The sequence below is a fragment of the Phasianus colchicus genome, chromosome 15 (genome assembly GCF_987193195.1).
Source record: "Phasianus colchicus chromosome 15, bPhaCol1.hap1.1, whole genome shotgun sequence".
NCBI classification, from domain to species: Eukaryota; Metazoa; Chordata; class Aves; order Galliformes; family Phasianidae; genus Phasianus; species Phasianus colchicus.
Genome location: NC_143450.1, coordinates 17,255,276 through 17,260,822, shown reverse-complemented (window position 1 = coordinate 17,260,822; position 5,547 = coordinate 17,255,276).

The window sequence follows — 5,547 nt, the reverse complement described above, 5'->3', positions numbered from 1 at the left end:
GCACGCTGGCTATGTGGTGGTATTTGCACCGAGTGCAACAAACTGCATTCTTAAAGAAACCCATCACAAATAGTAGCTTCGCCCAGGATGTTTCACTTAATATTTGGCTCCTCAAAATCAGTGCAAAGGTTGCAGCGTCAGCATCTGATCTCCAGCTAATTAAAATTAGCTTTGTCTCTTGGGCTTGAAGCTGTGCTGATTGGGACAAAGCCATTCTCCTGACATCAGGAGGGTTTTGCTCTTTGCACCTGCTGAAGATTTGTCTGAAGGCCAAAATAGTTTTCCTGGTGTTGTCTTCTCTGTCATATCCACATCTGTAACATAAGCCAAGTCCTGTGGGCTAGAAAGGCAGCTGAAGATTATTTTAATGACATTTTAATGTGTTTCTTAATTAAAAAAGTCAAAATGTATTTTCCTTTGTTTCACTTTTTCATCCAGCTATAGAGAAAGCAAAAAAGCCAGGGGACATTTAAAATCTCTACCACAGGCATCATTAGTTACCCTCTTTGGTTTAATATTACGACTTTTCAAATGTATTCATTTTCTACGTTAACCACAGAACCTTGGATCTTCATTAGCCATGGTGCCTCCGTTCACTAATTGCTAAGTAGAGCTGAAGGAAGTACATATATAGCAAGAAGCAGACTGGGAAATAAAAATACACAGTTATAGCACCCCAATTACATCAGGAATTCTGAGAATCCCTATAAAGAAATCTTGAATCTGCTAAAGTGTTACATTTACCTCCTTACACATTATGGAATTACATTTCTTGCCATTGCAGCTTAAATCCTTTGCCTGTTTACCTCTTTCTTTCATTTTTTTAATTGGTGATTTCATAACACAAAGGAAGAACACACCCCATCCTGATTGAAGCTCTTGGGTTTATTCACACGTGCTTAGAAAATGAGTAGTTAAAGGTGCTTCCAGCACACACAGTGCTCTGCAACCACTGTGGGAGCAGAGTTGGGCTCCTGAAGCAGCACTGGGTCACAACTCATGTCCCCCCCCATGGGAGTGTTTGCTCAGAAATAACCCCAATAAGTGCTCAGTGTGAATTTACACACGGAGCTGGAGCATGGCTACATGCAGACGACGTGCTTCCTCCTTCCAGCAGAAGTGAAAGGAACTCACTGCTTTATTTAATACCTCCATGCCAATGTTCACACTCAGGCATTCATTGTTTACTTACGCTGAGCATACAGTGCACACACTGTGCTGCCTGGGAAGGAATAAAGATCTACTGTTCCAGCCAGCCAAATATTTTTAAAATCCAGTGACGTGCCAGAAAGGATTTCTGGGGCTCCTGGAGTTACTGCACTGCTGCATTTTGCTGGGCAGATGCTGCTGCTCCAGGAGGGCCAGCACTGCTGCAGCACTGATCGGGAGCTCAGAAGGAGATGATGAATTGTCAGAGCTTGCACAAAGCCAACGGGTCCTTTGTGTGAGCATTTCTTGATCAGCTGGGTTTCCCCTCAGGCTGGGCAGCCTGGTGCTGTGCTGGGCTGGGATCCTTCTGTTCTTTATGAGAACCCTCCTGGAGAATCATCCCAGCTCCTGCACTGAACTCACAGGCAGGAGTTACACACCAGGAGGACAACCACATAAAGCACAGTGACTGCAAACCATCCTCTGCCTCAAGAGAAAGGTTCCATACCCGTCTGACTGCTTCAAGATGTTCTTGGGTTTTTTAAGGCTTTTCATCCACTAATTAGTAGCCTCAGTAAGATAAAGGTTGAATTTTTCTTTTTTTTTCTTCTTTTCGTGATCTTGTAATGACTTTTCCCCACATTTCTTAACTGCGTCTTCCTCTAAACCTAAAAGGAATGATGTGACCGACTGGCCTTTCCTATTTCTGGATTTGATTTATGCTGCAGTCTGCGAAGGAATGACTCAGAGCTGCTCAGCATTGGCCTCATGCGAGGGCTGTGTGCAGGCAGGAAGGTCTGCGTGGCTCAGGACAATCCTCCTCCTCTGTGCTCCCTCCTGGGCTTTACTCTATGTCAAAACGCCCTTCTCCTGCACAAAGCCCTCAGTTAAACCTCTCACAGGTTGCTTTCCGGGCTCTGTCTGGGTGGTTCAGTTGTGTTCCATCAAGGCTTCTGTTTTTTTCAGCTGTTAGCTGTGACATTGCTGCTCTGCACTGAACATAAAGCTCAGACAGGTGATGCTCAGTAGCTGAGCTTCCCAGGATCCAGGTGAGTCCCTCCTTGCTCTCACCTCAGAGTGCAGTGATGGAGATGGAAGATACCTGTCCCAGGCTGAGCCCATCAGCAGCTCCTGAGGGTTCAGACCTCTGCCAGGTCTCTCCCTTGGTGCAGGCAGGGACCGTGGGGTGATTCACTGTCCTGCCGTGCAGGCGTAGCAGAGAGCTGACTCATCTGCTGAGAAGGGAGCCAACTTTTGATTAAGAAGCCTAAAACATGGATGTGATATTGAAAATGTTTCACCCTGAGTGGTGCCTCACATGCATGCCATAGAACTATAGAATGGCCTGGTTTGATGCAGACCACAGTGACCATCCAGTTCCAACCCCCTGCTATGTGCAGGGTCACCAACCAGCAGACCAGGCTGCCCAGAGCCACATCCAGCCTGGCCTTGAATGCCTCCAGGGATGGGGCATCCACAGCCTCCTTGGGCAGTGTGGGTGATGGGGGCTCATTTCCCAGTGCTTTTGCAGTGCTGTCAGCCTCCTTCAGTGTGTACCAGCAGATTTAGGAGCAGGATATCCAGGATATCATTTATAAAGTTGCCTCGGTCCCCACTTCACCAATGCTCAGTGAGAGCTGCAGGTTGCATCCTTACATCCCGAGTACTTTTGGAAGACAGTTTAGAAAATACAATTAAAATATGGGCAATATCACTTCAAATAACATCAGGAGGATCGGTACGGCTTTTCCCTTCCCTGTAGTCGGACCCTTTGAACCCTCTGTGGGTGCACTTTTAAATGAGCTGCTCAGGCAACTGCTGGTAATTCCTATGTGTGCAGTGGTTTAAATGACCCTGTAAACGTGCGGCTGGGCACGGCTCAGAGCGCTGCCAGACCGGCCTCGACCGCACCATAATTACGTGGAGCAGGAATTCGAGCTGTCGGTTCCTCCCCGTGCTCCTCATCTCCCCATGAATCCAGTTTCAGCCTCCCACCTGGCACAGGGACAGCTGGAGCTGCTGCTTGCTATGACAGCCCTTTTCCATGGGAGCGTTTATCTCACACTCATTCTTGTCTGGCTTATCTGCAGCAGAACGTAAGGAACAAACCCCATCCTTTCACTTCCAGTGGCTGCACTTTGGTGTCCCCAAACCAGAGTGATCCTGAATACTGCTGTGTGCTCAGCAGCATCAGGGCTCAGCACCGAGCAGTATGAGGCCGAGGGGCCATTTGCCCCTTCCAGGAGGATCCTGCTGCAAGTTTGGCTGCTTAAAAAGTGTTCAGAGCAGCAGTTGTTGTGCAGCCAATGTCTCTGTGCATGACAGTGCTGACTTGTCAGCGTTTAACACACTGGATTTGCTCAGAATATGCAGGGCAGCACTGTACCTGGGTCATGCAGTGCCACTGCAATCCAGCAAGCAGACACTGAGTGAAGCACATCATGAATAAGTGGAGTGTCATGGTGTGTCCTTCAGGGCAGCAGTGCATTGTGCATCACCAGAAGAGTAAATTGCACTGAAGTTTGTGATATCAGGGTGGTCACGTCCTGCTGCACAGCATTCTTCCTGTGTTTTGGGCTTCTATTCCTGCTCCTCCAGGATCCAATGTCTTTTTTTTTTTTTTTCATTCATAAAAAACAACCAGGGAAGTGCAATAAGCACACAGCTAAATTTAGAGTTTATTTGTGTACGAGGTCTTTCTACATGTGTACTTTTTAAAGTACTGTTTCAGAGAGAAATCTGAGCCCCACGGAGGTCAGAAAGAGTTCTGTTACCCAGACACATCCCTGCCTCCTCCGGTCTGACTCAGTGCACTGATTTATGGGAAATACTACACTGCACTATGTAAGTACTCAGAGATAATTTTAATATTTCCTCTGCTAAGGCCTCAGACAGAAAACTTCGTAACATGAGAGATGAGGGGGCATCCAAAAATGCTTTTGTGTGTGTCTGGCAGCCAAGCTCTCTGCGGAAGGATTTTGATTCCACTCTCAGGAAAAGCAGTTGAAACTCCAGCAAGATGTGAAGTTCTCTTGTTCTTAAACCAGTTCTCTGTGCCACAGCTCTCCAGGTGCCAGCGAGGGCTGTGATGATGGGAGATCAGCCTGGGCTGCTTGAGTCTGACATTAAAAGCCACCCGTGGCTCTGTGCTCTCTGAGGCCCTTGGCTGATGGCAGATCTCAGACAGGCAATTCTCAGCCCCAGTGCAGGCAGAAAGGAGCTGTTTTTAACCTGACACACGTCCTGCTCCCAGCCAGGGGCATTCTGCGAGCTCAGCATTTTCCTCTAAAAGGATTTCAAAGCAAATATAGCTAAAGTAAAAATGGTACTTTACAAGAATAGCTTAACATGGGGTGTAGAACCATTACAGAGTCCAGGCTCTTTGTGCTAATGCTACATCAAGTTGTATATACAGTCAGAAGGTCTGCACAGCTGGTTATTTGCAAGAGGAAAGCCAGATCCTTGTGCTCCCCCGGCATATACACTTTTAGTCCTTTCCACTAAATTAGAGAAATCAATGTATCCATGACATAATAGCAGAAGTCTGCCATAAGAAGAAGTTTAAAAGGGTCAGAAATGGGTTAAAAACTCTGGCTGTGAAGCACAGCGTTATCTCTGGAGGCTGACGCTGTTTTCACAGTCTGCAATGGGCTCCCATATCTGCAGCACAGTCACAGTCCTGCAGACCAGCTTCTGTCACTGACGGCCATGCAATCCTTTGTAAACAGAGGAGGGAAATTCACTTTGCCTAAATAAATGTTAGCATACAGCATGTACTGCATGAGATGTATGGAGTTCTGTAGGAAGCCCTGCTGACAAAGGCAGCTGGGCCTTTTTGTTACAGTTTGTGATTTTAGTAGCTGCTAAAAGCTTCAGTGAAATCATATCCGTGTAAGTTTGTTTCCTTAATTCCTCCCTTTCTTTCTGGATTCTGGTAGGAATCATCTCCCCAGATCTTGGCTCTTCAGCCACATTTCATTGCATTTCTGCTCAGTGAGCAGAGTGATGATGGAGGACTGAATCTGGGAAGCAGGACGTTGCTTGTTCATGATGTCTTTTAAGATCCGATTGAGTTTTTGATTCCAGTTATTATTTAGGAGGAGTTATTTTTGGTTGAGATAACTGTAATGATGTTCGGCAGCAATCACTGTTCATTGCGATGATTGCTAATGAATGCTCTTAATTGGCGACCGCCTCCCACGGGTGGAAATCGCCCCGCGGGCCGGAATTGCCCCACAGCTGCCATGCAACCTTCGGCCCTCCCCGCCCCACCGCTGCCGTAGGGCTGAGCGGATCGGATCGGATCGGTTCGGCCCCGCGCGGCGCCTCCACTCGCGGCATTACGGCGCGGGCGGGGCGGGGGGCGCGGCTGGGAGCGCGGCGGCGGCTCAAGAGCGG